This window comes from Zingiber officinale, chromosome 6A, assembly GCF_018446385.1.
Source record: "Zingiber officinale cultivar Zhangliang chromosome 6A, Zo_v1.1, whole genome shotgun sequence".
In the NCBI taxonomy this organism is placed as follows: Eukaryota; Viridiplantae; Streptophyta; class Magnoliopsida; order Zingiberales; family Zingiberaceae; genus Zingiber; species Zingiber officinale.
The window spans coordinates 15,327,790-15,340,050 of NC_055997.1; the positions used below are offsets into that span (position 1 = coordinate 15,327,790).

General features: G+C 35.5%; 1 pseudogene; it reads right to left on the minus strand.

Moving 5' to 3' along the window:
• Positions 1–3,844: 3,844 nt before the first annotated feature.
• LOC121994638 lies at positions 3,845–10,706 on the minus strand (annotated as a pseudogene).
• Between the last annotated feature and the right edge of the window lie 1,555 nt (positions 10,707–12,261).

Sequence of the window (12,261 nt, forward strand, 5' to 3'; positions counted from 1 at the left end):
GTAATTCACTTATCCCTATAAATGGATTAACAGAATGGGGTTTATATTCCCAAGGGTAATTTTTTTAAAAAAAATTATCAAATAATTTATTTTATCAAAATATATTACTATTTTTTATTTTAGATTCTTTTAATAATTACAATTAGTTTTTTTAATGATAAATTAATCAAATGGATTATATTCCCATGGGCAAATTTTTTTTAAAAAAATATCAAATAAAATATTTTATCAAAATATATTACTCATTTTTTTATTTTGGATGCTTGGACAATTACAATTAATTTTTCTAATGATAAATTTCAAATAGATATATTAATACAAAGCACAGTCCATCGGATATATTAATAATTAATTTTCTAGTGGATATATTAATAATTTGTTTTTCAATTATTAGACAGCCGATGGATAATTTCTATAGGTTGATGTTTAGTACCACATCTAAAATTTCCAATTGTTTGATCAATATAAAATAGAACTATATGACCTACAGACCACAGCCCATGGGATGAAGTGATAGGATCTTAAGGTTCAGGAAAATCCCCAGGTTACCCACCGTACTGATGCGGTTGCATAATTGTGGGAGGGCTAAGATATGTGTGGAACCTTTCGATCAGATTGTGGATTCATGATCATTTCTTATAGTAATTCACTTAGCTTTATAATGGTTAACAGAATGGAACGGGGTTTATATTCCCATGGGTAATTTTTTTATAAAAAAATTATCAAATAAATTATTTTGTCAAAATATATTACTATTTTTTATTTTAGATTCTTTTTATAATTGCAATTAGTTTTTTTATTGATAAATTAATCAAATGGATTATATTCCCACGGACAAATTTTTTTAAAAAAAATTATCAGATAAAATATTTTATCAAAATATATTACTAATTTTTTTATTTTGGATGCTTGGACAATTGCAATTTGTTTTTTTAATGATAAATTAATCAAATAGATATATCAATACTAAGCACAGCCCATTAGATATATTAATAATTAATTTTCTAGTGGATATATTAATAATTTATTTTTCAATTATTATGGATAATTTCTATAGGTTGATGTTTAGTCCCAAATCTAAAATTTCCAATTCTTTGATCAATATAAAATATAACTATATGACCTACTAACCACAACCCATGCCCATTGGATATATTAATAATTAATTTTCTAGTGGATATATTAATAATTTGTTTTTCAATTATTAGACATGGATAATTTCTATAGGTTGATGTTTAGTTCCAAATCAAAAATTTCCAATTCTTTGATAGAGCCCATAGGATGAGGTGATAGGGTCTTAGGGTGAAAATCTTTGATCAATATAAAATATAACTATATGATAGTGATGCGGTCACATAATTGTGGTCTATTAAATTATCCTATTATTGGGAGGGCTAAGATGAGCCGATTGTGGATTCATGTTTCTCATAGTAATTCACTTAGCCCTATAAATGGGTTAACAAGGTTTATATTCCCATGGTAATTTTTTAAAAAAATTATCAAATAATTTTTTTATCAAAATATATTACTATTTTTTATTTTGGATTCTTTTAAAAATTACAATTAGTTATTTTAATGATAAATTAATCAAATGGATTATATTCCCGTGGGAAAATTTTTTTAAAAAAATTATCAAATAAAATATTTTATCAAAATATATTACTCATTTTTTTATTTTGGATGCTTGGACAATTACAATTAGTTTTTTTTAGTGATAAATTTCAAATAGATATATCAATACAAAGCACAACCCATTGAATATATTAATAATTAATTTTCTAGTGGACATATTAATAATTTGTTTTTCAATTATTAGACATTCGATGGATAATTTCTATAGGTTGATGTTTAGCCCCACATCTAAAATTTCTAATTTTTTGATCAATATGAAATATAACTATATGACGTATAGATCACAAACCATGGGATGAAGTGATAGGATCTTAGGATCCAAGAAAATCCTCATGTCACCCATCGTAGTGATGCGGTTGCATAATTGTGATCCATTCATGATCGTTTCTCATAGTAATTCACTTAGCCCTATAATGGGTTAACAGAACGGGGTATATATTCCCTTGGGTGATTTTTTAAAAAAAAAATTATCAAATAAATTATTTTATCAAAATATATTACTATTTTTTATTTTAGATTCTTTAATAATTGCAATTAGTTTTTTTAATGATAAATTAATCAAATGGATTATATTCCCATGGGAATTTTTTTTAAAAAAAAATTATCAAATAAACTATTTTATAAAAATATATTACTCATTTTTTTTTGGATGCTTGGGCAATTACAATTAGTTTTTTTAATGATAAATTTCAAATAGATATATCAATACAAAGCACAGCCCATCAGATATATTAATAATTAATTTTCTAGTGGACATATTAATAATTTGTTTTTCAATTATTAGACCGCCGATGGATAATTTCTATACGTTGATGTATAGCCCCACATCTAAAATTTTCAATTCTTTGATTAATATAAAATATAACTATATGACCTACAAACCACAGCCCATGGGATGAAGTGATAGGGTCTTAGGGTCTAGGAAAATCTCCGGGTCACCCACTTTAGTGATGCGGCCGCATAATTGACATGTGTGGAGCCGATTAGATTGTGGATTCATGACCGTTTTTCATAGTAATTCACTTAGCCCTATAAATGGGTTAACAGAATAGGATTTATATTCCCATGGGTGATTTTTAAAAAAAATTATCAACTAAATTATTTTATCAAAATATATTACTATTTTTTATTTTGGATTCTTTTAATAATTACAATTAGTTTTTTTAATGATAAATTAATCAAATGGATTATATTCCCATGGGAAATTTTTTTAAAAAAAATTATCAAATAAAATATTTTATCAAAATATATTACTCATTTTTTTATTATGGATGCTTGGACAATTACAATTAGTTTTTTTAATGATAAATTTCAAATAGATATATCAATACAAAGCACAGCCCATCGGATATATTAATAATTAATTTGCTAGTGGACATTTTAATAATTTGTTTTTCAATTATTAGAGAGCCGATGGATAATTTCTATAGGTTGATGTATAGTCCCACATCTAAAATTTCCAATTCTTTGATCAATATAAAATATAACTATATGACCTACATACCACAGTCCATGGGATGAAGTGATAGGATCTTAGGGTCCAGGAAAATCCACAGGTCACCCACTGTAGTGATGCGGTTGCATAATTTTGGTCCATTAAATCAGATTGTATCCCATTACTGGGAGGGCTAAGACATGTGTGGAGCCTTTCGATCAGATTGTGGATTCATAACTGTTTCTCATAGTAATTCACTTAGCCCTATAATGGGTTAACAGAACGGGGTTTATTTTCCCATGGGTAATTTTTTTTAGAAAAAATTATAAAATATATCAAAAGATATTACTCAATTTTTTTATTTTGGATGCTTGGACAATTACAATTAGTTTTTTTAATGATAAATTAATCAAATAGATATATCAATACTAAGCACAGCCCATCAAATATATTAATAATTAATTTTCTAGTAGATATATTAATAATTTATTTTTAATTATTATGGATAATTTCTATAGGTTGATGTTTAATCCCACATCTAAAATTTTCAATTCTTTGATCAATATAAAATATAACTATATGACCTACAGACCATAGCTCATGGGATGAAGTGATAGGGTTTTAGGGTCCAAGAAAATCCCTAGGTCACCCACTCTAGTGATGCGGCCACATAATTATGGTCTATTAAATTCTATTGTATCTCATTACTGGGAGGGCTTAGTGCTAATTGAATATCTCAATTATGATGGTAACACGCATTAGTCACTAAACCATATCTCAATAATGGTGGTAAAAAGATCTAACACAGAGGAGGCGGAGGTAAATCAAGTAATAACATCTTACGTTAAAGATGCTCTGCACTATCACAATACAAAGAAAGTACAATAAAAAAACGTCAGCTTGTTGTCCATTGTGAACTTCCCAGGGAAATCCATGAACATGATGCCCACTGTGGAATGCATGGCCATACCCGTAAGGAAAACTAGCGCCGGGGCCATAAGCCGCAATGGCAAAGGGGAACCCATGAACTTGAAAGCCAAGCAGTGGGAACAAGCCACCGATGGCAGCAGAGAATGTGTAGTTACCAAACTAGTGTTGGCCATCGGAGATCCACCCATGAACCATGGATTCCCATGGTGGAAGTTGTTCAGGTCGGGCGGCAGTGCCGTTGTGGGCCTTTGCCTAGATGGGCGGTGAGGAATGTTCATACCAGGTGACGTTTTTGACTGTTGGTCATTGGAACTCTTCCCTCGGCCATAGAGAGGCACTAGCTTTTCTTCCTCGGCAATGGCCTTGCAGATAGGGCATTCAGAAGATTAAACGTGACCATGGAGTTATTTGTAGAGGCAGGGCCAGCAGTAGAGATTGTTGGATATTGGAACTTTAATGGACCAATATCGGTTTTGTAGAAAAATCGAAATGCCATCAATAGATAGAAGTCATAATTGACTTCAAAATTGAAATCTACGTTTCGCGTAGATAGATTTAAACTATTAATTTGCTCAAAACTGATTAAAGGTGAATGAGAAATTAATTGTTTAAAGTCGGCCCAAATAAACATTAATTATTCATTAATGATATATAAGGAAATGCATGGGAGAATAGTCTCACATCGGAAATTTTCGATGTGCATTCTTTGCTTATTAATGATGCTGTGTTAATGGAGTTAACTCAGAAAAAGACTAGGTGCTCTCTTCTCAGGGGCGAGCAGGTGCTCGCACCTGTGAACCCGCCACCCGCCACGTGCGCAATGGGCGCTTTGTAGGCGCACTTTGCACTTCGCACATGAAGGGTTATAACTCTTCAGAATGGACGATCCAGATCGATCTAGCCCAAAGAACACATCCACTCACCCAAAAGGCATTCAACCTCTTCATTTGGTATAAATAGAACCCTCCAGATGCTGGAAAATTCATTCGAATCATCGAATTCATCTATTCTACTCTCTCTTGAGCATTCATCTCATCTTGTGCATAAAAAGTCCAAATAGCCTATGAGAAGGTTCGCTGGTCTCAGAATTCGGAGTGCTACGATTCTGAGACGTTTGTCGTTGTATCTTGAGAACGAATTGCTGCTATTCGTTAGCACCGTAGCGGAGCAATATCGTTTACGGAGATAGTGTCGAACACTAGCCTTGACGATCAATATCAGTTTGCGCACTCCGGGAGATACCGGACCCAACAGTCGTAAACGATATTCTACAAACTGATATGGCTACTTCCAACGAGGTTTCGACCACCATTCCGCCAACATCAATTTCGCACGGAGAAAAGCCGGAGAAATTCACCAGAGCCGACTTCAAAAGATGGCAGCAAAAGATGCTGTTTTATCTAACGACTCTAAACCTTGTACGATTTTTGCAGGAAAACCCGCCAGCCGCTTCGGAAGGTAGTAAGGTTGCCTGCGATGCATGGTCACACGGAGATTTCCTGTGCCGCAACTATATTCTCAACGCCTTGGACAACAGCTGTATAACGTGTATTGTTCATTGGAGACGGCGAAATCTTTATGGGAATCACTTGAGAAGAAATACAAGACCGAAAATGCCGGATTGAAGAAATTCATCGTCGACCGGTTTCTGGATTTCAAGATGATGGACTCTAAAATCGTCTCAGCTCAAGTCCAAGATATGCAATTAATACTGCATGATCTGGACGCCGAAGGCATGAAGCTGAACAAGTCATTCGCAGTAGCTGCAGTAATTGAGAAGCTCCCTCCGTCATGGAAGGACTTCAAGAATTACCTCAAGCACAAGCAAAAGGAGATGAGACTGGAAGACCTGATCCTGAGGCTACGAATAGAGGAGGATAATCGAAAATTATCCGACTCTAGAGGAACCAAGCGGACTATTGATGAAATGTCCAACCTGGTCGAGCCAAACGTCAAAAAGCCAAAGCAGTTCAAGAAGAAGGCTCAAGTAAAGAAGTTCAAGGGCTCTTGCTACAACTGTGGAAAGTCAGGACACATGTCCAAGGACTGCAGACGCCCGAAGAAGCCGACCAAGGGGCCAAAAGATGCTGCAAACCACGTCACAACCTCTCTTGAGGACTTGGATCTCACTGCGGTCGTGTTTGAATCCAATACAGTGGAGGATTACCCGAAGCAATGGTGGATCGATACTGGAGCAACTCATCATATCTGTTCAGATAAAGCGATGTTCTCCAAGTATACTCCGATAAATGGAAGGAAGCTCTATATGGGCAATTCCACGACATCTCCGATCGTCGGACTCGGAAAAGTTGTTCTGAAGATGACGTCTAGAAAGGAGCTAACTCTGATTGATGTGCTCCATGTTCCCGACATTAGAAAGAACCTAGTTTCTGGATCGACACTTGTTAAGGCCGGGTTTAGACTAGTGTTCCAGTCCAACAACTTTATCCTTACGAAGAATGATGTCTTCGTAGGAAAGGGGTACTTAGAACAAAGTCTATTCCAAATGGTTGTAATGATTGTACTCCGAAAATTTGATGGTAATAAAATAATTGCTTCCAGCTATGTGGTTGAGTGTTTTAATTTGTGGCATGATCGACTCGGACATGTGCATAATAATACTCTGAAACATCTCATTAAACTAAATTTTTTTACCAAACGTCAATCTTGACGAAACACACAAATGTGAAGTGTGTGTGGAAACTAAAATGACGAAACTACCTTTCCATTCGGTGGAAAGGTCAACAACTCCTCTAGAATTAATACATAGTGATCTATGTGATTTGAAATTTGTGCAAACTAGAGGAGGTAAAAAGTATTTCATTACTTTTATCGATGACTGCACGAGGTTCTGTTATGTCTTTCTTTTAAAAAGTAAAAAACGAAGCCTTTGAGGCGTTCAGAACCTATAAAACAGAAGTTGAAAATCAACTTGACAAACGAATTAAAATAATTCGTAACGATAGAGGTGGAGAATATGATGTACCGTTTGATGAATTTTGTTCAGATTCTGACATTATCCATCAAACAACGGCGCCTTACTCACCTCAATCGAATGGTGTTGTTGAACGTAAAAATCGGACACTAAAAGAGATGATGAATGCCTTGTTGATAAATTCAGGCTTACCTCAAAACTTGTGGGGGGAAGCAATATTATCGGCAAATCACATTCTCAACAAGATCCCTTATAAGAAAAGTGATAAAACTCCATATGAACTATGGAAAGGTCGCGAGCCATCATACAGATACCTGAAAGTGTGGGGGTGCTTGGCAAAGGTCGAAGTACCTAAACCAAAGCAAGTAAAGATCGGACCTAAAACGTTCGATGCGGTATTTGTCGGATATGCCCATAATAGTAGTGCATATCGTTTCCTAGTTCACAAATCAGGCATTCCTGATATTCATGTGGGAACAACCATAGAATCTCGGAATGCGATATTCTTTGAAAACGAATTCCCAAATAAGAAGGGAAACGTTGAAAATGATAACAACGGAAGTTCAAACAAAAATGACGTTACCGAACTTAGTTGTTATAAAAGGACTATTGACGATCAAAGCGAAGGGCCACGTCGTAGCAAACGGGCTAGAGCTGAGAAATCGTTCGGGCCAGATTCATGACTTTCATGTCAGAAATGGACCCAAGAACATTACGTGAAGCTCTCTCTAGTCTCGATGCTCCAATGTGGAAAGAAGCTGTCAATAGTGAAATCGAATCCATCATGAATAATCATACTTGGGAATTAGTAGACCTTACTTCTAGTAATAAACCATTAGGTTGTAAGTAGATACTAAAACGCAAGTATAAAGCTGATGGATCAATTGACAAGTATAAGGCCAGACTTGTAGCCAAGGGGTACAAGCAAGTGGAAGGCCTTGATTATTTTGATACCTACTCACCGGTGACAAGGATTACGTCCATACGAGTGCTAATAGCCATTGCAGCACTGTATGACCTTGAAATACATCAAATGGATGTTAAGACTGTGTTCTTAAATGGTGAGTTGGAAGAAGAAATTTATATGGAGCAACCCGAGGGGTTCGTGGCTCCAGGAAATGAGAAAAAGGTGTGTCAACTTGTTAAGTCGTTGTACGGACTTAAGCAAGCGCCTAAACAATGGCACAAAAAATTTGACAAAGTAATGCTGTCAAACGAATTCAGAATGAATGAATGTGACAAATGCATTTATGTCAAAGACACACCTAAAGGTTATGTAATCATCTGTCTATACGTAGACGACATGCTGATAATGGGCAGTAATCATGATATAATCATGACTACAAAGAAAATGTTGACAAAAAATTTTGATATGAAAGATATGGGTCAAGCAGATGTTATATTGGGAATTAAAATTCTTAGGACATCAGAAGGGATAGTTCTGACACAATCCTATTATGTAGAGTTAGTATTGAAAAGATTCAATGTGTACGATCTCTCTACAGTAAAAACACCTATGGATCTACGTCAACACTTAGCGAAAAACCATGGTGAGACCTTATCGCAGTTGGAATATTCTCGCATAATAGGCAGTTTGATGTATCTCACAAACTGCACACGTCCGGATATTGCCTGTGCGGTCAACAAGTTGAGTCGTTTTATGAGTAATCCAAACGACACCCATTGGAAAGCATTGATGTGAGTTCTTAGATATTTGAAATATACTATGAACTATGGATTACATTATGGAAAATATCCCGCTGTGCTGAAGGGATATTGTGATGCTAATTGGATATCAGATATAAAAGACTCCAAATCCACTAGTGGATATGTTTTCACGATCGGTGGGGGAGTAGTATCTTGGAAATCCACTAAGCAGACGTGCATTGCTCGATCAACTATGGAATCTGAGTTTATAGCACTAGACAAAGCAGCTGAGGAAGCTGAATGGCTGCGGAATTTCTTAGAAGATATTCCGAGCTGGACGAAACCTGTGTCTGCCGTACTGATCCACTGTGATAGTCAATCGGCGATTGGAAGGGCACAGAGTAATATGTACAATGGGAAGTCACGACATATACATCGTAGACATAATACCATTAGGCAGTTGATCTCGAATGAAGTGATTACAATCGACTATGTTAAGTCCAAAGATAATTTGGCAGATCCTCTTACGAAAGGGTTGAGTCGAGATTAAGTATACTGCTCATCAAGAGGATTAAGATTAAAAATCTACAACTAAAAATGACTATAGCGGTAACTCAACCCTGTTGACTGGAGATCCCAAGATCTTGGTTCAAAGGGACAACGAAGTTACGGAAGTTGTGTTATAGCACATGAGATATTTTATCTCTATCCCAATCCTAGGATGAATTTGTGCTGTCCTACTTCATGTAGTGAGGTTAAGCTTATGCTTTTAGTGACTTCTATACCTTATAAGGTAGAGTATGGTAGGATACTCCTGATAGAAGTGTCACCTATATGAGTGTGAAGATAGGTCGCTTCAATGAAACACTCATGAATCCAAGATGATGTCCATGGCCGAAACGGAACCAACTATGAGAACCTAAAGTAGGTGAGATAGGTCTCTGTGTGGATGTTATTGTCTTAGTATACACCAACAGCTGAGCAGTTCAAGACATCACGTTCACTGCGCAGCCTAGTATACTTGATAGCATTCCACTACGGAAGGTTCAAAGCCACAAGCTACCTCTCCCGATGCAGTGACTTATCGATTGGACTCTTGTAAAGTGTCAGCATGCATACACGCATTGCATTAATTTCCATTCATGTGGGGGATTGTTGGATATTGGAACCTTAATGGACCAATATCGGTTTTGTGGAAAAATCGGAATGTCATCAATAGATAGAAGTCATAATTGACTTCAAAATTGAAATCTACGTTTCGCGTAGATAGATTTAGACTATTAATTTGCTCAAAACCGATTAAAGGTGAATGAGAAATTAATTGTTTAAAGTCGGCCCAAATAAACATTAATTACTCATTAATGATATATAAGGAAATGCATGGGAGAATAGTCCCACATCAGAAATTTTCGATGTGCATTCTTTGCTTATTAATGATACTATGTTAATGGAGTTAACTCAGAAAAGACCAGGTGCTCTCTTCTCATGGGCGAGTAGGTGCTCGCACCTGTGAGCCCGCCACCCGTCACGTGCGCAATGGGCGCTTTGTAGGCGCACTTTGCACTTCGCACGTGAAGGGTTATAACTCTTCAGAATGGACGATCCAGATCGATCCAGCCCAAAGAGCACATCCACTCACCCAAAAGGCATTCAACCTCTTCATTTGGTATAAATAGAACCCTCCAGATGCTGGAAAATTCATTCGAATCATCGAATTCATCTATTCTACTCTCTCTTGAGCATTCATCTCATCTTGTGCATAAAGAGTCCAAATAGCCTACGAGAAGGTTCGCTGGTCTCGGAATTCAGAGTGCTACAATTCCGAGACGTTCGTCGTTGTATCTTAGGAACGAATTGCTGCTATCCGTTAGAACCGTAGCGGAGCAATATCGTTTACGGAGATAATGTCAAACACTAGCCTTGACGATCAATATCAGTTTGCGCACTCCGGGAGATACCGGACCCAACAGAGATGACCGTAGTGGGTCACCACAGGGTCCTGGGCCAGCTTGAAGCAGATGTTGCATTCAAAGCTTCCTGCATCATTGCTGCCATTATTTCACTGAAGGAAGAGTTCTGCGGATCCCCAATAGATGAAGACGACGACTCCCCAATTCCAATTGTCATCTATGAAGCCAAACTTGCAAAACGAGAAGAAAAGAAACAATCAACAATGAGATAGTACAACACAGCCTGATGGGAACTGAAAACATTGATTCAATAAATTATTCGACGGGGATTCAATGAATCGTCGAACAACCAAACCTTGGCATATACTCGCGAACGCGAAATCAGAATCGAATGATCTAATAAGATGCCTTTGCGAGATCATAATTCCTAAATTATAATACTTGTATCTTCTATCGTTCTAGGGTTGAACTCGACGACAAACAAATCTCAGACGCGAAAGAGGGCAAATATGTGAGTTTCACCCACCAAAGAAAATCTCATGAAATCACAAACAAAAACCTAATCGGTAGCGATAGTAGAGAACAAGGAGTACCTGGTGTTGGGGTTGCAAGGTTGCAAATATGGTCTTACATTGAAAACACATTGGAAAAATCATGGGTTTATAAGAGAAAGATATCTCCATTGGTATGAGACCTTTTGATAGAGCCCAGAGCAAAATCATGAGGGTTTAATCCAAAGTGGACAATATCATGAAATTATGAATATATCTAAATTCTTTTCGATCCTACACCTGGAACTGAAACCGATCAGGACAAGGCTAAGAGAGACTTTGAACAGTCGTAAATCGAGGAAGGCGATGAAGATGAAATATATTTGTGAATGAGGAACGATCGAGCACGTGTTCCTCGATGTCTAGGGCGGAGGAAGCTTCCAGATACTTTCATCACTACCGGATCTTTTTTTATCCAACTGGTTCGGGTTCAAACCGTTAGAATTAATTTTGATAATTTACCTTTTCTTCAAAATGATGTCTCCTAAGTTTCATTCTCTTAACTTCATTGGAAAAAAAATGTGAATATATATATAAATATAACATAATATTGAATACTTTTTAAATTCAATATCACTTTTTATTTTTACAAAAATGTCCATAATATACCTATTTTATGTTAAAATAAAGTATTCAATTGATTGCTCAATTTTTATTAAAAAAATTTGAAATTTGTACAATATTTTTGTCATGAATGTAAAACATTCTAAAGATGTATGAGAAGAATAAAATATAGTATATATGAGGTTAACGAGATTAACCTTGTTTTCTCTGTATCATTCGATGGAATAAAACATATTATATGTTAGATTAACAATTCCTCCATATCAGTTGATGGCGAAGAAAAATGAAAGAGGAAGCGTAAATAAAGGGCGCATATTATCTTCTTTACACGCATCAGGAAAATTGCACCACAGACGTTTTTTTAATTTTTTTTTTTTTTTTTTTGGTTAAAATTGAGTTTCAGTTTTGATGGATTAACAGTTGAATTTTTTTTAATAAATAATTAACTTAAAAATATTAGATTGATATACGGTTTGCTATGAATATTTTCTAATTTACTCTAGTAACAAATAGGAAATTTCTTCAGATAGGAGTTAGTCATCCTGAGATTAATCAAAGTAAATTGGATATGCCAATTAAAAAAAATACTAAAAATAGCATTAACACAACACCATGAAGGCTAATCCTAACAGATTGATTCTCATTCTCCAATTTCTT